The sequence below is a fragment of the Gadus macrocephalus genome, chromosome 4 (assembly GCF_031168955.1).
Source record: "Gadus macrocephalus chromosome 4, ASM3116895v1".
Taxonomy (NCBI): Eukaryota; Metazoa; Chordata; class Actinopteri; order Gadiformes; family Gadidae; genus Gadus; species Gadus macrocephalus.
In genome coordinates, this window is record NC_082385.1 from 25,748,106 (window position 1) to 25,774,812 (window position 26,707).

Consider the following 26,707-nt stretch of genomic DNA (forward strand, 5'->3'; position numbering starts at 1 on the left):
GACCTGACGGACAGGGTGTTCGTTTGTGCCTCTCAATCCGCGGCGACGGTCAACAACATCGCCCTGCTCTCCTCTGCCATGGTCTCCTTGTCGGCTGACAGGGAGGCCTACGGAATTTTCAGGGCGCGCCAGCGCGCGCACGGGACAAGCCCATAAGGCGAAGCCTAGACGGCGTAGCCTACATGAAATAGAACTCCCTCTCTCGTTACTAACTGTGGATGTTGCCAAGCTGTCACTCCGATCGAGACTGGCCAATAGAGACGTGTCTTACATCTTTCGGCGTAGGTCCCGCCCACGAGATTCAGCTCAACAGCAAGCAAAGCTTTTGGATTCGCAAGCAAAACTTTAGGATTCGCAAACAAAGCTTTTTGATTCGCAAACAAAACTTTTGGATTCGCAAACAAAACTTTTGGATTTGCAAACAAAACTTTTGGGTTTGCAAACAAAACTTTTGGATTCCCATTAATATTTTTTTTATCACATTAATTTATCTTGCAATAAAACATTTTTTGATTGCAGTGTCGATAGTTTTGCTCTCAAATCTATTTTTTGATTGCAGTGTGGAAAGTTTTGCTTTCAAACCTATTTTTTGATTGCAGTGTGGAAAGTTTTGCTCTCAAACCTATTATTTTTGATTGCATAATAAAGACACAAATCTACCTCCATACTCCTCTAGCAGGTTGTTTCAGAGGCGAGGACCACAGACACTAAACGATAACTTCTCATAGGTCCCTGTCCTCAGCCAGGGAACAAAAAAAGGGCCAGTGCCAGGGAACTTGAGTGATCAAGAGGGATCGTACATCAGAAGCATGTCTGACAAGTATTCAGGCGCTGATCCATTGAGTGTTCCGAACACCAAAAAGAGGATCTTAAAATCTATTCTTGAACTGACGAGCAACCAATGAAGGGACTTTAGGTCCCATCCCTTTCAAGTGTCTCTCTCATACTGTCTACAGGGCATGCCTTTCAACGTCACATTGCAATGATCACCTCCGTTATGGAGGCAAAGGAGCATTAGAATGTTCCTCATTATCTTCGTACTGATGGTATTTTGGTCGTCGTCAAAGTAATTAATTGGAAATTATTTGTCATTATGGGGAGATCTTGTCGCGTAAAAAAACACCACAGCGGTTCTCAAGTACGATGTGATAAAGTTTTCATCAGCCTAGCCAATGATATGTTTTCATTGATTTAAGAGCCGAAAAAACACTTTTTTTTTGTTTTAAACTTGGTCATTTGTCTTATATGAACGTCAACATACTAATCTATGCTATTTAATCACCTTTACTGAAATAAGTCCCCAATTCAGAGAAAAAAGAGGATTTTACAGAACTACAACCCTCGAGTCCTCTCGATATTGCAGAGTATTGAAGATTCTTATCCACAAGTTTTTGTTGAACCAAGACAGGTTGACAGGCTTTGGTGTTGCTTATATCCAGACATCTGTGTCGCTCGTGCAGTCCTTTGCAGAGAAATTAGTCCAGAGAAGGGAACCAGAAGCTGTAGCCCTTTTATAGACTGTAATTGTGATGAAGCGCTATACAAATAAAACTGACTTGACTTGAATCGACTCCAGACATCTGCCACCCACCTAACTCCCACCTTATTCTTCATGTTTAACCTCTGTTTTTCTTTTATTCCTAGTCTGTCTTATTTATATAGCGCTTAATATGGTACTCTAAGACGCTTTACATATTGCCCTATCAATTAAAACGGACTACACCACCTCTTCTATTCGCTGATAGGGCAATATGTAAAGCGTCTTAGAGTACCATATTAAGCGCTATATAAATTTCATTTATTATTATTATTATTATACTGTATATACAACATAAATGTGTGTGACTACGTATGTTTGTGTGGGTCCCTTTACGTGATTCTGTTACATGTGTGTAAAGTGATAATGATAATAATAACCTTGAGTGATGTTCAAAAAAGAGACCTTATGAAAACAACAACATGCCTTACAAATATACAGCTGTCGTTCCTGAGGTGTGTGTGTGTGTTTACCACACTTCCCCTAGGTGACTTTAACTAGGGGAAGACGAGTACGCAGGGTGGTGGGGTTGTAAATCCAGTTAAATGTTGTTAAATGCAAGTTAATGACACATGATATATATGTTCGACCATATTTATTATACACGGAGACCACCAGACCTCCTCGAAGCAACGAAATATTTATTTATTGATTATATACGGAGACCACCAGGGGGGTATACCACGAACCTCGCTGAACATAACCAGGCTTTCTTGGGAAAACCTGGCTCGACAGAGCCGCAACTCGCAATCAGAGTTAAATGGTACCACGAAGCTCACTTTAGATTCAATTAGTTGAACCAGGTTTTCCGCTTTAGGTTCAATGCGCGTTCATATAAAAGGGGCGTTTCTCGCGTCATTTGACTCACCCTTATGCAAAGTAAATCGCGCGAGAGCGGTGTATTTCATCCAAGGCGAGCAGTGTATTATTATGAACTCCTACGAGGAATTCAAAGTTCAAATCACAGCCAAGGGGAACACGGTTGCCCATAATATGGCTAGGGTGGCGTGCTGGCCGACCGTGTGAAAAGATTCAGCATATTGTCTAAAAAATATTATGTATCATCATCCCTTTTACCCCCATATATGTGGGGCCCCATGTTTGCTCCTACGAAACTGGGGCCAAGTCAAAAATAAATATAAAAATATCATTCAATGTGGTAAATTGTAAGCATCCATTTGAATAATTTCAGGTGAATCTAGCCTATGATTTGGTTTTCCGACTATTGAGGTGATTTTTCTTATCAATTCTCACAGCTATAATATGAATTTGTAGAATAAAAAATGCCTAGGCCTAATCGTGTCATTGACATAGCGGTTACATAAGGGATAATGGACAACACGGCACTTGACTATAGGTTAATGTACGTTGAACGTGCGGGGCCACCTTCAAACTTGAAACACAGACACACTGCGCAACACTAGCCGCGTTTACATGGCACATCTGATCCGCATAGATTTCTATGCGGAATAGATCTGTTCCTAAAATGTGATCCCCTACTGTATACATGGCAGTAACAAAAGTGTCCGTTATGTCTCTTGACACATCGCACACCTGACACATCTCTGGACCGGCGGCGACATAATGGACGTCTTATCACTATTTGGCATTGTGAATTTGATTTTAATGAAAGCACAGCAGGAGAGAGCTTTTCTCTGCCTGCTCCTTCAATTAAGAAGGAGGACAGCACAGCTACGTCCGATCTTTATATTTACCCCCACCTCCGCCGCAAACAAGAGGAATTTGAATGCGAGTCCGCAGCCAAGACTGGTGGGAGAGAGTGGTCTCTCTAAGTTAAGAAGTATTTTAACGTTCAGCCTGCAAAAGTACTAGTAGTAGCCTACTCATTTACAGTTATCTCGGACGCGCGCGGACACTATTACGCGAAAACGTCATTAATAAACACCCATGTCCCGTCGCTTAGCAACCGGACACGCTTACCGGACTACTTACGAACAAAGACGTGAATCAGGCAATAAATCCACTTTCCTTGACAGCGATCAAGTTCGGTGTGCATTAAAGTACGAAGAGAGCTCAGTGGACCAATTGCGAACTACTGCAGCTGCTCTAAATTAAACCCCAATCTGTTCGGAATAAGTGAATACATGTAGATTAAAACGGACTACACCACCTCTTCTGTTCGGCATAGAATTATATGCCGAACAGATAATTATATTCCGAATGTATATATGTATATATGATCATTTTCTATTCCGCATAGAAATCTATGCGGATCAGATGTGTCCATGTAAACGCGGCTAGTAAGTGCACGGCTTCTTTGTGTAGCATTGACTACATACGGTCCAACAAAGAAGATCAAATAACGAATACCCTCTGATGAGAATCTGTATCTCTCATAATGAATATCGTCAGACAATGCCAATGGATCGGTTCTGTCCCGAAAAACCCTCCGTCTCCGGAGAGACGCCTGTACGATAAGTGCGCCGAGGTCCACGGGAACACCCACAAATGGTGGCGCCATTGTTGGAGGAGGGGCTAGGAAGCTGCGCACGCCGATTTAAGTAGCCGATCTCCGGCTAGACTAAGCCGAAAAGCTGCTCCCGACCAGGTTTGGTTGCGAGCATAAGTCACCATGGTGATACAGCGACGCTTAAAGAGATCGACTTTCGTGGTACAGCTAACCCAGGCTTTCAGCTCTACATACCTCGCTAACCCTCTAATCGAGCTTCGTAGTACAGGCTCCAGACCTCGTCGAAGCAACAAAATAAATAAATATATATGATCTGCTGCAAAACTTGGAGTATCCATAATACAAAGCCCTTTTCTGCATTTGTGGTTTTCACACATACATAAATAAGGTGCACTGAAGCTCTCTCTCTCTCTCTCTCTCTCTCTCTCTCTCTCTCTCTCTCTCTCTCTCTCTCTGAATATGCACCATATGGAGGACTGTTCCATTTATCCAACGCATCTGAAGAATATTGTGAGTGTCTGTGTACACAATTCTAAGCATGCGCTGCCCGAGTGGCAAGTGCAAATATGAGCAGACAGTGTTGATGCCCTAATGCACTAAGATTAAGGCCGCATGGATAACCTGATTTACATTCCACAAATGAATGCCAAAGTCGCCCTAAGTGGAAGAGTGTTAGTGTGCTGAAGCTGGCAAGTTAATCGGCAAATCGAACAGTACTTTGGCAGAGGCAGGAGGGTGAACAAAAAGCATACAATCATGCGGTGAATCAGTGTTCCAGGAACTAGTTTTCTCATAGGATATATATATATGTAGAGCTGTCAGTTAAACGCGTTATTAACGGCGTTAACGCAAACCAATTTTAACGGCGTTAAAAAAATTAACGCGCGATTAACGCAAATATTTTATTTACAAAAAAAAAAATTTTTTTTTTTTTTTTTTCTTTGGCTCAAAACAAAGAAGCAGTAGCCTGACTGCTATGTTCAAATGACATTTGTTCAAAGCAGTCGTTTAATTGCACTATAGGCTCTTTTTTTGCATCGTCCTGTTTTGATCAGTATATGCCAATGTTGTTATCAATAAAAAATCATTTGCACAAGACAAGCCGATGCACTTCACCATGTTGATAAGAGAATTAAAATGAGAAGAATTATGGGACAAAAAAATCAAGGGATATTTAGCATAGAAAAATAATTTGCGATTAATCGTGAGTTAACTATGACATTAATGCGATTAATCACGATTAAATATTTTAATCGCTTGACAGCTCTTATATATTAGGGCTGTCAAGCGATTAATATATTTAATCACGATTAATCGCATTAATGCCATAGTTAACTCACGATTAATCGCGATTAATCATAATCTTTTTTTATATGCTAAATATCCCTTGAATTCTTTGTCCCATTAATTTTTCTAATTTTAATGCTCTTATCAACATGGAGAAGTGCATCGGCTTGCCTTGTGCAAATGTTTTTTTATTGATAACAACATTGGCATATACTGATCAAAACAGGACGGTACAAAAAAAAAGCCTATAATGCAATTGAACGATGAACACACAAAGATTTGCCTTGAACATAGCAGTCAGGCTACTGGTTCTTTGTTTTGAGGCCAAAAAAAATTAAATAATAATAATGTGCGTTAATCGCGCGTTAAAAGAATTAACGCCTTTAAACAGCTCTAATATATATATATATATATATTGTGGCGTCCCGCCCCTTAAACCTCGGTCCGGACGGACCCGAGGTTTCAACCTGGACGGCAAATACTACCTTCATCCACCAGCCGGCAACGGAGGGCGCCCGTTGAAACCCAATCAGCGAGATGGAAGAGACCTGGCTGGACAGCCAGGCAAACAGTTTAAAAGGAGCACGAGGACTGACATTTGGGAGGAACGGGAGCGAGAGAGAAGGAAGCGCTAGGCTCCGCGAGCGACTAGAGGCTCACGGAGGTCCTAGAGACCGCAAGTATAATATTTGTCTAAGATGTATTCAATAAATGCCGAGTGCGGCTTAACCCTCGCTTGACGCGTGATTCGTACCTGGATCCCGGCTCATTGGGGGAGCGGGGTACCACGATATATATATATAAACTACAAACTATGGTTGTGATTGTAAAATAAGGGACTGTCACAGCCCTACATTTGGATGTGACAGTCCCTACATTCAGCCTTCGTTGATTGTTTTCACCTTAATTGGATTCACCTGCCCTTCATTCAAATTCCCCTCCTAGTGTATTTAGTCAGCGGGTTTCCCTTCTTCTGTGCCAGTTCGTCTTTATTCTCTGCATCAAGCGTTCCAGCATTCTCCAAGTGATATCCTGATTCCTGATTTCTGATTCCTGCCTGTTGAACCCGACGACGCCTTTGCATTCTCCCTGCCGGATTGTTTGCCTGATCAACGTCTGATTACCCGTGTACCGAACAATCCTCCAGTAAAGACCACTCTCTACATTAACTTTTGCCACCTGAGTTGTGGTTTTGAGTCTTCTATCTCCTCTTGCTCACCCAGCCGTTACAGGGACAGTGAAGTGAAATAAGTACAATTTCACATTGGTGCTAGCGTCCTCCATCTTACAAACTGGCTTCTGTGGACCTTGCTTCGCAGACCTGCAGGCTTTGTCATCGCCTTTCAGAGCCCTGTTTCAGGTAGCTGGTTTTGAGGCAACCCCGAGTTTGTTCGCTCTGAGTTAGTGGAAACTCTGGGTTTTCCGTTTCAGGTAGCAGGTTCAGCGCAACCGAGAGTTAGTTGCTGCGGCAACATACGCCGTGGACCTAACCTGCTCGGGAGGTGGTTAGACCTACTCTGAGTTTGTTGTCTATAAGGCTGAAGGCAGCTCTCCGACAGAAGGAAGTGTTAGAAATGGCATGTCCTTTTCTACGAGAGCCTGTGGACGTAGAGGCTGCGATCCTCAGAAGGAATCTCCATGAGGAACGATTATTAAGACCCCGGTTGGATATACTTTATTTTCCTGATAATTTTCTTCACGAGCGCTATCGTTTTTCAGCGCAATCTATCATTTATTTAGACCACCTTCTCAGCCCCCATGTTAACTGTCAAACGCACCGGCGGCATGCTTTAAGTTTATTTTTTTATCGCAATTAACGCATGTGCAGAATGATCCGCCCCGTGCATCCCACCTGCTCTGTACTACAGTCACTTCAACGTTGTGGCTTTCCCATGATCAGAGTAGCTGACTAACCACGGACCTATAACTGCTGCAAGTCAAGAAACTCATTTTAAGAATGCAAGGCAGAAAAGACCCTGGTACTGCTTTTAACCAGATGCTGTTCTTCTCTACATGCACATGCTCAGCATAATCGTCTGCATTGTTCACTGAAGTAAAACCCTTTGAGTAAACTGTTCAACAAAATAACTTGTCCCACCACAGCCCGTGTTCTAATAAAGACAATCTACTTATTATGAGGATTTTTTTATTTCCTGAAAGCACAAAAAAAAAAGTCATTTATATTGGGTATGTTTTTAGAGCAGGGAACAGTAGCCTATCCCAGTTTGCACCTCACCCACCTATAACTTATGTTCCAAAATTTGGATCTCCAAAGCATCCTTTTGCATCTTTTGAATTGTTACAATTGCATGGAGGTTGGTGAGGGCATCTGGTTCAAGTAGGGCGATGACGCCATCAGTAACTGGAAGAAGATGATTAGACAGTGCAATTATTACTTGAGCCAGAATATTGCCCCATCTAATTTGCAACGCGCTGGGTTGCGTGTACATATTTAATTATTTTGAATAACCAACCTCTTATACTGTAAAGGCACTTCTATCCTGGGGGGTGGGGGGGATCAGAGGAGCTCCCCTCAGGGATGCCCTCAGCCACAGGACCCATACTCTGTTGGCTGAGGGCCATCTCCTCAGCCTCTGAGGGCTGCAGGTGGTGGACCCCCTCCAGTCTGCCGGGCCTCTGCATTTTTTCGATTTGCTAACATGGACGAAAATGTTACCCTAATATTCAGTAAGCGCTATTTTGAAGACACATATATATTTATAATGCATTTTGCCTAGGTGTAGCCTTCTAATATATCTAAATCCTATTAAATATTGGCAGTGTGGGGGTGGCTGGGAAATGTAGGCCTACTACTTACATTTACTGCTTAAATGTAGTATACAAATATATAGCCTAATACATGTTGAACATAGCTGTTAAATTAGGTAGAGCAGGTAAAACAGCACAATTGATTTGATTTCAATTAAACATTAGTTTACCTGTTTAAACTATATTTTTGTACTTCATTTGCTGCCAAGTCCTCGTGGGGCAACTCGGGGTTGCGTAAATTGACACACACACACACACACACACACACACACACACACACACACACACACACACACACACACACACACACACACACACACACACACACACACACACACACAATTTACATATTGAATAAGTGGAAGATATTAAACTTTCCTCTTATTTAATTTTATTTTACTAATTTATTTGACTCACGCATTGACTTGTTCAGCTATTTCCTGCCAAGCTCTCTCTCGCGCTCTCGCTGCCGCGGCGGTATTGCTTTTTTTTGTTAAAATGGGTAACTGCTCGGCATACACGTTCATTAGAATTTCCAATTCCGTGGGGGAAAAGTAAGTGGATCTACGCTTTTGGTCCATGTTTGATCATGTTATCAGAGATCCATTGATGATGGCTCTTCATAGTCAACAGGCACGCCCTCAACCCAGAGTGAACATACTCAGAGTTGATTAACCCAACGCTGATCACCTGTTCTGAAACCGAAAACCCAGAGTTGCTTTTCAACCCTGAACTCTGAGTCAACCAACTCAGAGCGCAGGATTAAACTCGGAGTATGTTAAACCAGCTACCTGAAACAGGCCTCAGGTCATCACCGTTTGTGTCTTTTGGATCTAAAGGGGATAGGATCATATTTTTACCTTGCATGAACGAGGGCTCGGAACAAGGTCTTTCTTCGCACAGTCGGGATGAATCCGTTGAAAGGGCAATTGTGTTGCCCTAGCCGGATATGACGCTACATTTCATTATCCTTCCTCAGTGGTGGTTGGGAGTGTTAATTACTCACCAAGCCAACAGACGTCACAACCGGCTCAACGACCAAGTCCGGACCATAGGGTTGTCGCTTATTTCAGCAGAACACAACAGAAGCTCATGCGGACGGCACCAAGCCCCCAGGGACCGTGGGCTTTACTTTTTGCAGGAAGGGGTGGCCCTTCCTGCCCGAAACTTGGCCCAGTCGGACCCCGAGTGCAGGGAGGGGGGGCCTGGACTTTCATAATCCTCGCTCGGTGACTGTAAAGGATGTTTGGTCGGATGTTATGACGAAGAATCATAATGTGAATGGGAATATTCTATAAATATCTTGATATCATCTTTCGTCTCAACACTTCTGCTGCAGCCGCTTAAAGTCTCACTCCGAGAAACCTTAAAATATGAATCAATCCATTAGAAGTATGAAAATATCTTCCCGTGGCGTAACGGGGCAAACAAGGTGTCCTCTACGACATCTACGTTTCGAGGCGATTGCAACAGTGCCACACATGATCATATTTGAATATGTTTCGGGGTAGTAATTAGCTGTCGATTTTGGAGGCCTTTATCAATAATGACCAGCTATAGATTAGCTTCCCGATGGAGATTTTTGACAAATTACATGTTATTTAGCATCTACACGTTAAGCTGAGTCCAATGAGATCAAGCTCGTCCTCTTGCTACACCGAGATCATGTCCTAGACCTAGGTGTACCATGTAAAATACATGTTACCATTTGCTAGAGTGTCATGCTGGGTGTCATTGGACTCAGCTCAACGTGTAGATGCTAAATAACATGTCATTTGTCACACATTTCTATCGGGAAGCAAATCAATAGCTGCTCATTATTGATTAAGGCCTCCAATTTCGATGCCATTAAACATGTTCGAATATGCTCATGTGTGGCACCGTTGCAATCGCCTGGAAGCGTAGATGTTGATGGACACCTTGTTCGCCCTCTTACGCCACCGGGAAGATATTTACATGCTTCTGATTGACTAATGAATTGATTCAGCTATTCCCCCAGAAGTCTGGGGTCAAAAGGTCAAAAGGAGACGGCACCAGCCCCGTTGAAAAAATAGAATACCACCCAACACACGGAGATTAATGATATTTAAATGATTATGACAATGAAGTCTTTATTTGCATGGGTTTACATTTCGTTCTGTGTAGCATGGAAAAATCGGAGAAACACTCCCATTCAGAATGCATTGGTTTACATTTCGTTCTTTGGAAAACGGTTCTTTAGTAATAATATTTGAAGGAATATTTTGTTGTTGTTGTTTTAGCAGCGAAATGCACTGTGTGCGTGCGTGTGTGTGTGTGTGTGTGTGTGTGTGTGTGTGTGTGTGTGTGTGTGTGTGTGTGTGTGTGTGTGTGTGTGTGTGTGTGTGTCTGTGCGTGCGTGTGCGTGTGTGTTTGTGTTTGTGTGTGCGTGCGTGTGTGTGTGTGTGTGTGTATAACACGCTATTTTATGTTGAAATGCGACGTAATCCAGTGTTCACGAAACGTACACTGTCAACGAATGCTTTTGGCGACTGGGTTGCCTCTCAGATATACGTGTTTCTAACAAGATGATATCATTAAAAGTTACATAAAGTAACAGTTTAATAACACAAACGCAGGAAGCACGTGAGCTGCTAGTTTAGCGAAAGCAGCCTAACAACCTGACGTTGAAACATGCGAGCGATCCGATCAAATCCTAATAACTATAAAACTAAAGATCAGACACAATCACTGACTGAAGATTATGCAAGTAAAAAGTATATTTCTCGCTAGAAATGTTATTAGAAACACGTTTAACGGTGAATCGGTCCTAAAATATTGCATTTCCCATTCAGATAATAAAGATTAATAAAGATCATACACATTCACTGACTGAAGATTATGTAAGGAAAATGTACATTTCTCGCTAGAAATGTCATTAGAAACGCGTTTAATGGTGTATCTGTCCTAAAATATTGCATTTCCCATTCGGATAATAAAGATTAATATAAACTACGCCGTGTTCCGGAGCCGCGGGGGATTCTGGGAATTGGGGTTGTCAGTTGACAAATGGGGCTTTTGTTAACTTGTTTTGTTGTTAGGATTAAGTGGGGTTGATGGGTTCGGGATGTTATGTGGTTGTGTGTTGTTCTATTAACATTGTTCGTGTGTTCATTGTTGTCGACACCGTCACCGAGAGTGACGTGACCATCGTTTCGTGCAGCTGTTCCGTGTTGAAGTCTCGTTCAATAAAAACCAACTCTCGTTGTCGAGCGTTCAATAAAAACCAACTCTCGTTGTCGAGCGTGCCCCCCCCCCCCCCCCCTACAAACGTGTCTCCCCCCCCCTCAACAAACGTGTCCCCCCCCCCCCCCCCCCCTTCAACTAACGTGTCCCCCCCCCCCCCCTTCATGGGTCTGATTATAGCCTTGTAGTGACCGTAACATAATTCACCTACAGTATTTCGTTATGTGTTGTTCTTTCAATTGTGTTGTTGTTTACTGCATGTCATTTACGTTCTTGGTGGTTCAGGGATCGCGGTCCCTAAGGATTACGTGCGTCTCATGACGTCACAGACCATGCTGGATTTGTTTACCTTCAGCACGCTTTGTTTTCCGGTTTTCTTTTTTACAAAATAAACGAGTCACACGGCTGTGTGCTCAACGTGCGAAGTTGTGTTCTTAACTTATTGCAATTTCCACAGCCTAATTATACATCTAGGTTTTGGCATAAACATAACTAGGGTGCACTGTACTATCTGCGCACACCCTTTCTGAAGCCTCTCTCTCGCTCTCTCTCTCTCTCTCTCTCTCGCTCTCTCTCTGTCCCTCCCGCTCTCTCTTTCTCTCTCTCTCGTACCGTTTTGTGGAGTACGTTAATTGTCTTAGAACACTCCCATTCAGAATGCATTGGTTTACATTTCGTTTTGTGTAACACGCAAAAAGTCGGACTATCGTGCTCGGGAACACGCTTCAATAGATTAACGTTCGTGCGCAGGAGCACGCAATTGCGTGATACCGGGTTGGATCCTGCACTTCGCGCCCAAGCACACTGGGTTTTCATACCATGACATGTGTAGCAGGTCAGTGCTGTCCAATGGAATAACAATGCCGTATTTTAACATACATACACCAGGTTTCGAAAGTGTTCTCAAATGTGTTATTCTGTAGGCTTCTCTTAGCGGTGCTGCATTACAACTGTAATGCGAACAGAGAGACCGCACGAAGAAGCGATGGTTTGGAGAGGTATAGCGTGCGATATCCACGTTTCAGAAAAGGTGCCTGGGTAGTGGTTCCCATCAAAGAGAAGGCCTCATACGGTAGGCAGTGTCATGCAGTTCTATCATATTTTGACATTTGCGCACAAGACATCTGTGACATCGATCTTTATACAGTATTTTATCATTATTATGTCTGCAGGTTATGCAACGTCATTAATCGAGGCCCTTCGGGAGAGCTACATGGATTCACCCAAGGCTCTTCAAGAGGTTAGCGCGAATTTGTCAGCCTGTGCACCCGCCCCCATCGCCAAATCCTTCCAACAAATTCCCAAGGAGGAGGCCGTCAGCCTCCATCTAGCCCAGCAGTCACGCTACAAAAAATTGAATTAGAATTTTTTTTTTCCCAGACAGGTCCAATCATTTAGTTGTGAGTATGTATGTATGTATATAGAAAGTATATGTTATTTTATTTGGTGGTGGTTTTCTGTATGCCGCATGTTTTGTTTTCTCTTTGTGTGCTGTTTATTGCTTGGGTTTTTTGATTGTTCCAGGAAGTTTATTATAACCCTACATTTTAACCCCTTGCGCTGACCCTAACATCTCTGTCGACTAACATTATCTCTTGGTTATTTATGGCTGTAACCCATTCATTCCTTTATCAGCATCACCATGGTTACCGCCTCACTGCATGTCACATGTTTTGTTTTTATTGCTTGGTTTTTTTACTTAGTTGTGTGCACAAATCATTCCTTTACAGCTCCATTTGCCCCATAATTCATAAAAAAAAAATTAAGAATCCGAAAGTGACCTCTGTGTGCGCTTTTCTCTTGGATCACTATGCGTCTGCTCTATGTGATATCATTGCATGTATGTGTCCGTGAGTGAGTGAGAACCATCAGCTGACCCTCAGGTACGATCACACTATTGCAAGATTATTTTATGTTGGTTTCTTTGTGCCTAACCCTTTTTTTCTTGAGATTTGTTTACTTTATCAGGCCTTTCAACCTGTCCCTTTTTTCAGTAATCGATCCCCATTACTAGGGATGACCTAATAAACTGTTTTTATATGAATTCACGTGTTCTGTGTATTTTATAACATTTTAAGGGCGGTTGAGCGATCGCAACACAACAAGCATGAGTTAATTCTTGAACTGAAAAATAATTGTATTCATGTTGTACGTGCCAACATGGTTTTTATTCTTCATCCAAACGAGGCCATTGAAAGCCATGATAGGTCTGGTCACCACTCTGAAATTGTTGCCTGATGGCTGAAACCAGACAGGAGGGTAGAGGCTTCCTTATATGCAGGCCTAGAACTCCATGAGCCCAGCGTATAGCCTGCCTGTATGCAGTGTACCGGTATTGCCTAGGGAAGTAGGTTGGACAAAAATTTTTTTTCATGCATGTTTATTGTCTATGCAACACATCTCTAGTCGCCTATAACTGTTTAAGTTGGTTCATAGGACTATAAAAAATAATGATAAAGTAAACAAACAATTAACATACTCGTGCGTGCTGGCTTGAAGGGGACCATGATCCTGCTTGAAATGTGTGTACGCTATCTTCAGCACAAACGGATTCAGGCAGCATGCCTCAAATCCTGGATGCTGAGTGAGGCATGTCACATCTCAACCCAGTCGCCAAGAAAAAACGTCGACGGTGTACGTTTCCATGAACACTGGACACGTACTATTACAACGTAAAAACAGCGTGTTATACCTACAGTATCCACGCGTGCCGCTGTGGAGGCGGGTTTCGGGGTTTGGGTTTCACGGCTTTCGCGGCAAATTGTGGACACGATTGTTTAGGGGGGGGGGGGGAGGTAGACTGTTGTTGACCGGGGAGGGGGGGGGGGAGACACGTTTGTTGAGGGGGGGACGACGACACGATTGTAGGGGGGGGGGGGGGGGGGGGGACACGTTAGTTGAAGGGGGACGACGACGACGACACGTTTGTTGAGGGGGGGGGAGACACGTTTGTAGGGGGGGGGGGCACGCTCGACAACGAGAGTTGGTTTATATTGAACGCTCGACAACGAGAGTTGGTTTTTATTGAACGAGACTTCAACACGGAACAGCTGCACGAAACGATGGTCACGTCACTCTCGGTGACGGTGTCGACAACAATGAACACACGAACAATGTTAATAGAACAACACACAACCACATAACATCCCGAACCCATCAACCCCACTTAATCCTAACAACAAAACAAGTTAACAAAAGCCCCATTTGTCAACTGACAACCCCAATTCCCAGAATCCCCCGCGGCTCCGGAACACGGCGTAGTTTATATTAATCTTTATTATCCGAATGGGAAATGCAATATTTTAGGACAGATACACCATTAAACGCGTTTCTAATGACATTTCTAGCGAGAAATGTACATTTTCCTTACATAATCTTCAGTCAGTGAATGTGTATGATCTTTATTAATCTTTATTATCTGAATGGGAAATGCAATATTTTAGGACCGATTCACCGTTAAACGTGTTTCTAATAACATTTCTAGCGAGAAATATACTTTTTACTTGCATAATCTTCAGTCAGTGATTGTGTCTGATCTTTAGTTTTATAGTTATTAGGATTTGATCGGATCGCTCGCATGTTTCAACGTCAGGTTGTTAGGCTGCTTTCGCTAAACTAGCAGCTCACGTGCTTCCTGCGTTTGTGTTATTAAACTGTTACTTTATGTAACTTTTAATGATATCATCTTGTTAGAAACACGTATATCTGAGAGGCAACCCAGTCGCCAAAAGCATTCGTTGACAGTGTACGTTTCGTGAACACTGGATTACGTCGCATTTCAACATAAAATAGCGTGTTATACACACACACACGCACGCACACACACACACACACACACGCACGCACAGACACACACACACACACACACACACACACACACACACACACACACACACACACACACACACACGCACACGGTGCATTTCGCTGCTAAAACAACAACAACAAAATATTCCTTCAAATATTATTACTAAAGAACCGTTTTCCAAAGAACGAAATGTAAACCAATGCATTCTTCATGGGAGTGTTTCTCCGATTTTTCCATGCTACACAGAACGAAATGTAAACCCATGCAAATAAAGACTTCATTGTCATAATCATTTAAATATCATTAATCTCCGTGTGTTGGGTGGTATTCTATTTTTTTCAACGGGGCTGGTGCCGTCTCCTTTTGACCCCAGACTTCTGGGGGAATAGCTGAATCAATTCATTAGTCAATCAGAAGCATGTAAATATCTTCCCGGTGGCGTAGGAGAACGAACAAGGTGTCCTTCAACATCTACACTTCCAGGCGAGTGCAACGGTGCCACACATGAGCATATTCGAACATGTTTAATGGTAGTAATTAGCTGTCGAAATTGGAGGCCTTAATCAATAATGAGCAGCTATTGATTTGCTTCCCGATAAAAAATTGTGACAAATGACATGTTATTTAGCATTTACACGTTGAGCTGAGTCCAATGACACCAAGCATGACACTCTAGCTAATGGTAACATGTATTTTACATGGTACACCTAGGTCAAGGACATGATCTCGGTGTAGCAAGAGGGCGAGCTTGATCTCATTGGACTCAGCTTAACGTGTAGATGCTAATTAACATGTAATTTGTCAAAAATCTCCATCGGGAAGCAAATCTGTAGCTGGTCATTATTGATAAAGGCCTCCAAAATCGACAGCTAATTACTACCCCGAAACATATTCAAATAGGATCATGTGTGGCACTGTTGCAATCGTCTCGAAACGTAGATGTCAAAGGACACCTTGTTTGCCCTGTTGCACGACCGGGAAGATATTTTCATACTTCTAATGGATTGATTCATATTTTAAGGTTCTCGGAGTGAGACTTTAAGCGGCTGCAGCAGAAGTGTTGAGACGAAAGATGATATCAAGACATTAATAGAATATTCCCATTCACATTATGATTCTTCGTCATAACATCCGACCAAACATCCTTTACATTCACCGAGCGAAGATTATGAAAGTCCAGGCCCCCCCTTCCTGCACTCGGGGTCCGACCGGGCCAAGTTTCGGTGCGGGGGTCCCAGTTAGGCCCTAGAATATGGTATTCAAATTTCAGGGCGGTAGGACCTTCCTATCTCAAAAACTGTTTTTCCACCACATTCTGAACCATTAGGTCTCGCAGGCAACACTTCTGAAGGGGCTTTGTCCAAATGACAGTCCATTTGGGAAAACTTTTTTTCTCTATGGGCTAGAACTACAAATCTTGGATATGTCGTTCTCGGGGCCCCGGGAAATGTGTGTAAACATTTTAGCATCCCTAGCTATCTCGAAAAGGCCGGAAAAGGGGCGTGACCTCCAACAGTACAGTCAATGTACATAAGACAGAGGTTAGTTTCTAGGCCCCATTTTTTGCGGGATGGAGGTGTACATTTGTGGCTTAATGTGTGTAGACACAGCTGGCCTGTGGCCACGTCTTTGAAGTCTGGGGTCAAAAGGTCAAAAGGTGCCGGCACCACGCCGCTTATGAGATAACAAAAAGTGAATCTGTATTTCTCTCATAACATTTTGTCATTATTGAAGAGAGGCCTGATTCTCAGATATGCATGTTGGACTGTTAGGGTATAGGTCTGGGCCAAAATCTTGCAAGCGAGCCGCTGGGTGCAGGTGCAACGAGATGGAGCACTTGCTGAGTCATTTCCTGTAGGGCTGGAGCCACAGGTTGAAGCGTATGCGTCCTTTGAAACCCCCTTTGATATATAAGAGACCCCAAGGTACAGTTTACTTAAATGTTCTCGCCTCAGTCACCTATTGCATCACTTCCTTTAGGGCTTCGGCCTCCTAATTGATCATTGTAGTATAATTGAATGCCCTCTTTCATATTATATGATACTTCCACCACTGGGACGTGGCAACAACTCTCCAAATCCATATGGGGAGGGGGGGGGGGGATGCTTTTGGACAGTAGGGGTGTACACTAGACATAAATAGGAAGCAAACTCAGGAGAAGGAATGACCTCTCACAAATATTTATTGAATAAATTGTTTCAAATAACCCTGCCTCGTTAAATCAATGAACTTGGTGTTTTGCTTTCAAAAATAGGTTATAGAAGAAGTCTAAACTGCAGAAAATAAAAACATTCAAGCTGCCTTTTAAGGATACCTCGGAATATCTGTCTATTTTTTAACCGTCGGACCCCAGTTTACGACAAAAACAACACAATTTACGGCAGCTCCTTTGCCGCGTGGTTTTTAGAGCCATGTAAGGATTAGAGGGGGCGGTCGATAGCAACCACCATAGCAGCATGACGGTCAAGTGACTGGATGCAGCCCCGTTGAAAAAAATAGAATACCACCCAACACACGGAGATTAATGATATTTAATCGGAGAAACACTCCCATTCAGAATGCATTGGTTCACATTTCGTTCTTTGGAAAACGGTTCTTTAGTAATAATATTTGAGGGAATATTTTGTTGTTGTTGTTGTTTTAGCAGCGAAATGCACCGTGTGTGTGTGTGTGTGTGTGTGTGTGTGTGTGTGTGTGTGTGTGTGTGTGTGTGTGTGTGTGTGTGTGTGTGTGTGTGTGTGTGTGTGTGTGTGTGTGTGTGTGTGTGTGCGTGCGTGCGTGCGTGCGTGCGTGCGTGCGTGCGTGCGTGTGTATAACACGCTATTTTATGTTGAAATGCGACGTAATCCAGTGTTCACGAAACGTACACTGTCAACGAATGCTTTTGGCGACTGGGTTGCCTCTCAGATATACGTGTTTCTAACAAGATGATATCATTAAAAGTTACATAAAGTAACAGTTTAATAACACAAACGCAGGAAGCACGTGAGCTGCTAGTTTAGCGAAAGCAGCCTAACAACCTGACGTTGAAACATGCGAGCGATCCGATCAAATCCTAATAACTATAAAACTAAAGATCAGACACAATCACTGACTGAAGATTATGCAAGTAAAAAGTATATTTCTCGCTAGAAATGTTATTAGAAACACGTTTAACGGTGAATCGGTCCTAAAATATTGCATTTCCCATTCAGATAATAAAGATTAATAAAGATCATACACATTCACTGACTGAAGATTATGTAAGGAAAATGTAAATTTCTCGCTAGAAATGTCATTAGAAACGCGTTTAATGGTGTATCTGTCCTAAAATATTGCATTTCCCATTCGGATAATAAAGATTAATATAAACTACGCCGTGTTCCGGAGCCGCGGGGGATTCTGGGAATTGGGGTTGTCAGTTGACAAATGGGGCTTTTGTTAACTTGTTTTGTTGTTAGGATTAAGTGGGGTTGATGGGTTCAGGATGTTATGTGGTTGTGTGTTGTTCTATTAACATTGTTCGTGTGTTCATTGTTGTCGACACCGTCACCGAGAGTGACGTGACCATCGTTTCGTGCAGCTGTTCCGTGTTGAAGTCTCGTTCAATAAAAACCAACTCTCGTTGTCGAGCGTTCAATAAAAACCAACTCTCGTTGTCGAGCGTGCCCCCCCCCCTACAAACGTGTCTCCCCCCCCCTCAACAAACGTGTCGTCGTCAACGAGAGAGAGAGAGAGAGAAACCCAAACCCCGAAACCCGCCCCGAAACAGCGGCACGCGTGGATACTGTAGGTATAACACGCTGTTTTTACGTTGTAATAGTACGTCTCCAGTGTTCATGGAAACGTACACCGTCAACGTTTTTTCTTGGCGACTGGGTTGCACATCTGCTGATCTTGGGCTGAGCTCCTCGACCAGCGACCAAAACGCACTCACTTCCCTACAGCACAAGCTCTCCACCACAGATTCCATGGGACGGCACCGCCCACACAAACACCTGCCAAACACAGCGACACAGACACGCTTAATACTCTCCCTCTCTCGGTAAGCGCTACCCTGACGGTGTCAATGACAATCAATCACGAGGAGTAGAATCGAAAATAATCACGCTGAATTCATGACCAGCCTACGTGACCGGCGGCTACCGGGTACGTTTGCAACAACACTTTCACCGGAGGAATAGGTAAAAGCTTAGAAATAAACACTAGGCAAAATATGTACCGGTAGTTACTGGAGCTATTAGGCAACCATCAAAACGTGGGATAACTAATCGTAGGGGTTATCTGGGGGGGGGGAAGCTCGTAGCAACGAGCTCAAGCGCTCGTTGCTGCATTTCTAAATGATAGCAACTCACCAGGACACCTCACCAACTCTCCACCCATTCTCCTCTGACCATGAATTTAATTGGCTTTGACGGCCATCAATCCTCGGCAATTCCTCATTTGCCCCCTCACGTCTAACAGGCTCGAAATTATACGGCTGTGGGCCATCATAAATGTAATTTGTGGTTCTTGCCATCTCTTCCTCATCCCAGTTAGACGCCATAGTTCTAGTACTAGGCTGAGGCTACCTTCCACCACGACTCCCTACCGTGACGTCACCACCGAACGACGTTAGAAAACACCCGTTACCACAAAAAACGACAAAAACTGGACTTTAACACCATTTTGGAGACATTTCATGAATGCGATACATATTTTGAGTGCTTTATGTACCCATTAATCGAAACTTCCGGTTAACCTGCACCATGGGCTTTAAGGTTTCAAGTAAAATTTGTGTGCAGTGGATTTGCTTACTACTACTATTACTTGGTTGATTATACCGGCGCACTGCTTTGATATCGGTAAAGCTGCCACCTAGGCTACGTCACTCGCCTGTCAAACAGAAGATTTCCTTTCCACTTTTACCTCAGGGACACCACAGGAGACCAGACGGCTCATTAATTTCAGGGCGACCAGGGACAATGAGTTCCTAAAATCGAAAATGATCGCCAGAAAACAGTGGGAGTGAGTCTTACGTTGTTCAATCTTTTCATTCTTGCGTCTGTTTTCTACTTTGGTATTTCTGTGTTGAGCTCAATAGCCCACTGAATGTCTGTGTCGTTATACTGTACGTTGGCTGTGGCTATGTAGGCCTTTTCTGGAAGAAATGGGGGTGGAGGGGAAAGTGACCAGGCAACAGGCTTCTAAGAAGTGGGAGAACCTTAAAAAGAAGTACAAGGTATGTGTCTAGTTTGAAATAAACAATTACCAATTGCCTAATGAATGTATCAACCAAACGAGACCATTGTTTTTGTTGTAATTGAGTATTTGCTGTGTGTGTGTGTGTGTGTGTGTGTGTGTGTGTGTGTGTGTGTGTGTGTGTGTGTGTGTCTGTGTCTGTGTCTGTGTCTGTGTGTGTGTGTGTGTTTGTTTTTTCAGGATTTGAGGACTCCCAAAACTCGGGTCGGGGACTGAAAGTGGGGAGGTGACTGTGGCGACGTGGCAGTATTATGACTTGATGCACGAGGTTCTTGGTGCCCGGCCAGCAATTGACCCACCAGTCCTTGTGTCATCTATTCAAGACCCCATGGTTATCCTCATGGTGAGGGTGATGTGGTTTCATGAATTTCACTAACTGCTATTCAAACATGTTTCATGAGATATTAGCCAGTGTTTCCCTGGAGCAGCGGCGTGCCGCTGCTGAATTTTCTCCGCCGCTGCAATAAAAATCCTTCTCCTAATTTTTTTTTATTTTTTACGTAGCTCCTTTTAGAAAATGTACAGCGCGTAACGTAAATTGCGCAGCACGCTGCACATCGTCAGGTAACCAACATCAAAGAAGAAAAATACACAGCGAGTGTGGCAGTTGTTGGCAGTAGGCTACCCTACACGGTTGCAAAGTTACATCGATTCTAGCAGTAGCGAGTGAAGCGGAAGATCGAAGAAAGAAGGAAAGAGAGAGACAGACAGAGAGAGAGAGAGAGAGACAGACAGAGAGAGAGAGAGAGAGAGAGAGAGAGAAAGTAAGTTGCTAAAATGTGTCGCTACATGACCACCAGTGTTAAAAACCCTCTGAGCCCAATCATTTTATTGTATCTATAAACCGCATCCTCCGTGCCGTTTTTCCTCTAGTATTGTGTGTGTGTGTGTGTGTGTGTGTGTGTGTGTGTGTGTGTGTGTGTGTGTGTGTGTGTGTGTGTGTGTGTGTGTGTGTGTGTGTGTAGGCTATGGCGACACATTAGTGCCATAATTCACTAATGTGATAAAAGATGCATTCGGGCGTATTATATTATTCCACATGCGTAGATATTAACTGCGAGCGCGCAAATGATCTCTGCGCGCGCGCAAATGACCTCAGCGCGCGCAAAACAGCCTCTCGCGCGTCAGCCTCTTGCGAAAGATGTTTTTACGCTCGCTCGAATTTAATTTTGGCACTATGGGGGAGGGAACCAAGGCAGGGTGGGCTTTCCTATGATTGGCCGTTTCTGAAGCGCGATATTTGATTGACAGCCCTCCTCAGCCTTCCTCTCATTCAATTCTGAATTGTACAGTAAATGGCTGAAACGATAGTTACGTATTGTAACTCTAGATTCTATGAGTATAGGCGCAGCCTTTTAAGGCTATCGCTATTGGGTTATCCCTAGGCGTGAGCCGTAGCACTGAAAAATGTGTAATCCCCGACCACCAACAGCGTGGGCCTCAATTACGTCCGCGTGCGGCGTGCCTCAACGACGTCCGCATTTCGCAGATATAGTCGGGCGCCGGCAGACGTTCTGCTCCCAATAAACAGATTTTCTTCAGCTATTTAAAGGACAATGAGGCCGACACTTAAAAGGCTGCGCCTATACTCATAGAATCTGGAGTTACAATACGTAACTATCGTTTCAGCCATTTACTGTACAATTCAGAATTGAATGAGAGGAGGGCTGAGGAGGGCTGTCAATCAAATATCGCGCTTCAGAAACGGCCAATCATAGGAAAGCCCGCCCTGCCTTGGTTCCCTCCCCCATAGTGCCAAAATTAAATTCGAGCGAGCGTAAAAACATCTTTCGCGAGAGGCTGTTACGCGCGAGAGGCTGTTTTGCGCGCGCTGAGGTAATTTGCGCGCGCGAGAGGCTGTTTTGCGCGCGCAGAGGTTATTTGCGCGCGCGCAGAGATCATTTTCGCGCTCGCAGTTAATATCTACGCGTGGGGAATAATATAATACGCCCGAATGCATCTTTTATCACATTAGTGAATTATGGCACTAATGTGTCGCCATAGTAGGCCTATGTGTGTGTGTGTGTGCGTGTTGTCGCTCTTTTTGGGATCACTCATAGCCTTTACAGGAGCTTATATCCAGTCAGGAATTTATAGCCTAGGTATTTTCGGGAACTTTGAAAAATGAATCCATACTGTTAGATCCGATGTTGTTCTTTATTGCCATATAAAATCTGTTTTCATCGTGTATTTTAGTTAGGGATTTATGCTAATCGCCTGTAAGCATGTGGTCATTAGCATAAATGCAGGGAAAAAACCTAAGGACATTTTTGAACAGTGTCTTATGTAAAAAAACAGTTATGCTTTGGGCATAGCAACCATGTTTAGTGTTTAAGCATTAGGCAAAAATCTGTAAATAAATTGTGCAAATTATATTTGCGTTGTGGCATTTTTTGTTTAAATATTACTATACAAAAATATAAAAATCTGTAAATGAAGACACAAAAGGCAAAGTTACAACTACAATAATCCCATCTACAGTAATACACAGGACTGTTTGAATAGGATTTAAGTGCATATTCTCCTCTCAAAGTGCACCAGATTCATGCATTCCAATGTAAAGGGTACAAAAACAATTCGGCCGGGGTGGCATGCCCCAGACCCCCCTAGAGGGTTTCGGGGACCACACCACTGCTGCTGAAAAAAATCCTGTGGGAAACACTGTTAGCTGAACATTTCTAAAGAAAATGACTTCTAACAACTGACTTGCATTGTTTCTTTAGGAGATGGTGGAGCCCTACACCCAAGGTTGACCTCCACCTTGTCTTCATCATCCCGAAGGCCCGCTCTATCACAGAACACGCCTTGAATTGGCGGTAATTAAAGCGCTGCTGCACCCGCCCAATCACCAGCTCTTTATAGGGAGTCAACAGACATACGGGCGTCTGGAGGCAGGGGTACCCACCATCACCTAAAAGCATGTAACCCGGCGGTGGATACCTGGCAGTCAAATAAAAATGGCTTGATCCGAATATGGCAACGCAACGTATGCTTGATCTGAAACATGCCTACTCGTGGCCTCTGTTGACATAGCAGTCAGCTGTCCGCAGTCAGCGACGATGAAGCCACGTAATGGAGGGGCGTCCCATTTCTTAGGGGAACGTTTTACCCCTCTGTATTGAGGGACAAGGGGAAGGGGTAAGGGCTAGAAATGGGATTGGGCCTAAACTAAACACATAGTCCCTTGAAAGGAAGAATGTTAGGCAAAACAGCTTTATACTCAAGGCCGTCCCTTCCATCGAAACATGTTAACACGGCTCAACAACAGTACAGCCAGCGGGACTCGAGCAGACAATAAAACTTCCTGCACACTTGCTAAGTATCACTAATAAGAAAAAAATCACAAAGCTTCAGTCCCTCTGAACCTTGACCGAAAGGTTGTGATTGTGAATTTTTAAGAACTACTTATCAGGAACAATAAAAAAACAACAAAGATCTTGATAAATTACTCCAGCTCATTTCTCAATGCCTGCAACATTGGTTTGAGCCGCTTTCTACAACGTCTTTCTGTTGGTGTCGGGTCAGCCATCTCTTCTTCGTTCGTTACCAGACTCCGGTTGCATTGTGGGATAGCGTAGTGAACTCCGTGGTTTACTTTGGCGGTAGCACGCATTCGGAAACGACTTCCGTACTACACAATGCGTACTGAGCATTCGGACGCGCTATATTTTTTGGCGTACTACAAAATGCATACTATATAGTAGTCAAGTATGAGTATTCGGATTCAGCCGTTTTTGATAAATGGGTTTCCCAAATATAAAGAGCTAGCGCCTGTTAAAAGACACAAGCTGTTTGAGACACAATCAAAAAAATTTAACGAAAATGTGTGTCATAAGCTTATTTATTTATGCCAATATTCTGTGATTAACTTTAAATCTTTACACTGTGATCATTGAAATTATGTCACAGTAATTATTTGTTTTAATTGGGCATTGCATAATCATCAGAAATAATTATAAATAATAGAGATAGCAATAAAAACTAATTACACAAAGTGTAGCTTATATAGTCTAATGAAAATGATATAGCTACACTTAAGTTAAATAAGTCAATGGAACACACTGGAATAAATAAGTTAGACTTAAAATGTTCCATATTTGAGCAGCCCTCAAAACAAAATAGTTATTACATCAATTATTGATTCTTAAGTTCTGTTCATTCAGGTGAATGAGTAACCCCAACGATTTTTGAGATTTAAGTTAAGATGTACTGTTAGGTTTTACAGTGTAGGAAACATTGAACTTTCTGCTGAATCTGCCGTGCCTAGTGGGAACATAATGGAAGCTTTTCTGGGGGGCTAGGGTCAGGGGGGTTTGGTTTCTTTGTATCCACGCATCCAAATTCATAGCTGTACCCTTGACCTGAAAATGATGATTATGGCTCATAAATTGCAATAATTTCCATGTGAAATACTTGCAGGCAAGCACACAAGCTCAACATGACCCTCGTGTGGATGGCTCCCATGCGGATGTCCCTCCAGGGCCACAGGTGGATGATGACACCCATGACGTCATGTCCATAGAACAGGTACATCATGTGGAGCACTTAAGATTAATTCATAGAGACATCCAGAGTCACCTCTTGTTGTTTTTTAGCTTCATTTAAGCTGGTGGACAGACATGGAGAAGTGTATAATCATGGACTTGAATGTGAATCTGAACTGTTAGACATTTTAGTATGAGATGTGTTGATGGCTAATGTTAAATGGATGATCAGGACACAATTTTAACTTTGTGGAGATTTTACAATTGACAAAAAATCCCTCTAATCTGGGACATGTACGGGGTCCCCACCACACACTTTCTTACCAGTTTGAGTTTGCAGGTTGTGTGAGGTTTTGAGTAGCTCTTTGAGTCTGGACACCCGGTCCCCACAAGTGGTGACTTGACTGTGTTTGACATGTCCCCATGAAGCTTGTTCATTCAGTTGGTGTGACAGCAGATGCTGCTTAATGAAACAGGAAGAATCTCTGCAGTTCAACTTAATGTCTTTCAAATTTGGTTTCTCTGTATCCACACATCCAAATTCATAGCTGTACCCTTGACCTGAAAATGATGATTATGGCTCATAAATTGCAATAATTTCCATGTGAAATACTTGCAGGCAAGCACACAAGCTCAACATGACCCTCGTGTGGATGGCTCCCATGCTGATGTCCCTCCAGGGCCACAGGTGGATGATGACACCCATGACGTCATGTCCATAGAACAGGTACATCATGTGGAGCACTTAAGATGAATTCATAGAGACATCCAGAGTCACCTCTTGTTGTTTTTTAGCTTCATTTAAGCTGGTGGACAGACATGGAGAAGTGTATAATCATGGACTTGAATGTGAATCTGAACTGTTAGACATTTTAGTATGAGATGTGTTGATGGCTAATGTTAAATGGATGATCAGGAGACAATTTTTACTTTGTGGAGATTTTACAATTGACAAAAAATCCCTCTAATCTGGGACATGTATGGGGTCCCCACAACACACTTTCTTACCAGTTTGAGTTTGCAGGTTGTGTGAGGTTTTGAGTAGCTCTTTGAGTCTGGACACCCGGTCCCCACAAGTGGTGACTTGACTGTGTTTGACATGTCCCCATGAAGCTTGTTCATTCAGTTGGTGTGACAGCAGATGCTGCTTAATGAAACAGGAAGAATCTCTGCAGTTCAACTTAATGTCTTTCAAATTTGGTTTCTCTGTATCCACACATCCAAATTCATAGCTGTACCCTTGACCTGAAAATGATGATTATGGCTCATAAATTGCAATAATTTCCATGTGAAATACTTCCAGGCAAGCACACATGCTCAACATGACCCTCGTGTGGATGGCTCCCATGCTGATGTCCCTCCAGGGCCACAGGTGGATGATGACACCCATGACGTCATGTCCATAGAACAGGTACATCATGTGGAGCACTTAAGATGAATTCATAGAGACATCCAGAGTCACCTCCTGTTGTTTCTGGCTTCATTCAAGCTGCTGGACACGCACTTTTCTATTGTTGTGAGTTGGCAGGTTGTGTGAAGACTAGCTCTGGATGTCGGTCCCGACAAGTGGTGACAAGTGGTGACTGTTTGCCATTCCCCCATGAAGCTTGCTCATCCTATTAGTGTGACAGCAGATGCTGGTTAATCAATATTCTTCACAAATATCTACATTTTTTTCAGTGTGTGTGTGTTGTATTGCTGTTCTTCACAGAGTGAGACAAAATTCCAAAATGAAGACGAGATTGCTGTCCCAAGACTTAGACGGACAAAAAGTATCATTGTAAGTACTCAATTATGTTGGTGGATCAGTGGCCAACTGATTAAAATGTCATATGACGATGCACCTAATGTCACAATGTTTAAACTGTGAATTGGGTGTCCAATAATGTCAACTATCGATCCATCCTCTAAGTTAATGAATTTATTTTCAGATGATAAACACAGATTTTGAAGACTTGAATGAGTTA

The 26,707-nt window shown here is 43.1% G+C and overlaps 3 long non-coding RNA genes across 4 annotated transcripts; 1 reads left to right on the forward strand and 2 right to left on the reverse strand.

Annotated features, from left to right (window-relative positions):
* Positions 1-383: 383 nt before the first annotated feature.
* On the reverse strand, positions 384-665 carry LOC132456406 (uncharacterized). Its single transcript, XR_009525466.1, has 2 exons — positions 583-665; positions 384-542 (listed from the first exon to the last, which is right to left on the reverse strand). It is a non-coding gene; the product is annotated as an uncharacterized LOC132456406 (long non-coding RNA).
* Positions 666-7,494: 6,829 nt separating this feature from the next.
* Positions 7,495-8,832, reverse strand: LOC132456407 (uncharacterized). 2 transcript variants are annotated; one of them, XR_009525467.1, is made up of 3 exons: positions 8,195-8,832; positions 7,730-7,910; positions 7,495-7,617 (listed from the first exon to the last, which is right to left on the reverse strand). It is a non-coding gene; the product is annotated as an uncharacterized LOC132456407 (long non-coding RNA). The 2 variants fall into 2 exon arrangements; XR_009525468.1 differs by having other exon boundaries at positions 7,495-7,910.
* Positions 8,833-12,129: 3,297 nt separating this feature from the next.
* On the forward strand, positions 12,130-13,272 carry LOC132456408 (uncharacterized). The gene is made up of 2 exons (XR_009525469.1): positions 12,130-12,300; positions 12,401-13,272. It is a non-coding gene; the product is annotated as an uncharacterized LOC132456408 (long non-coding RNA).
* Positions 13,273-26,707: the final 13,435 nt, after the last annotated feature.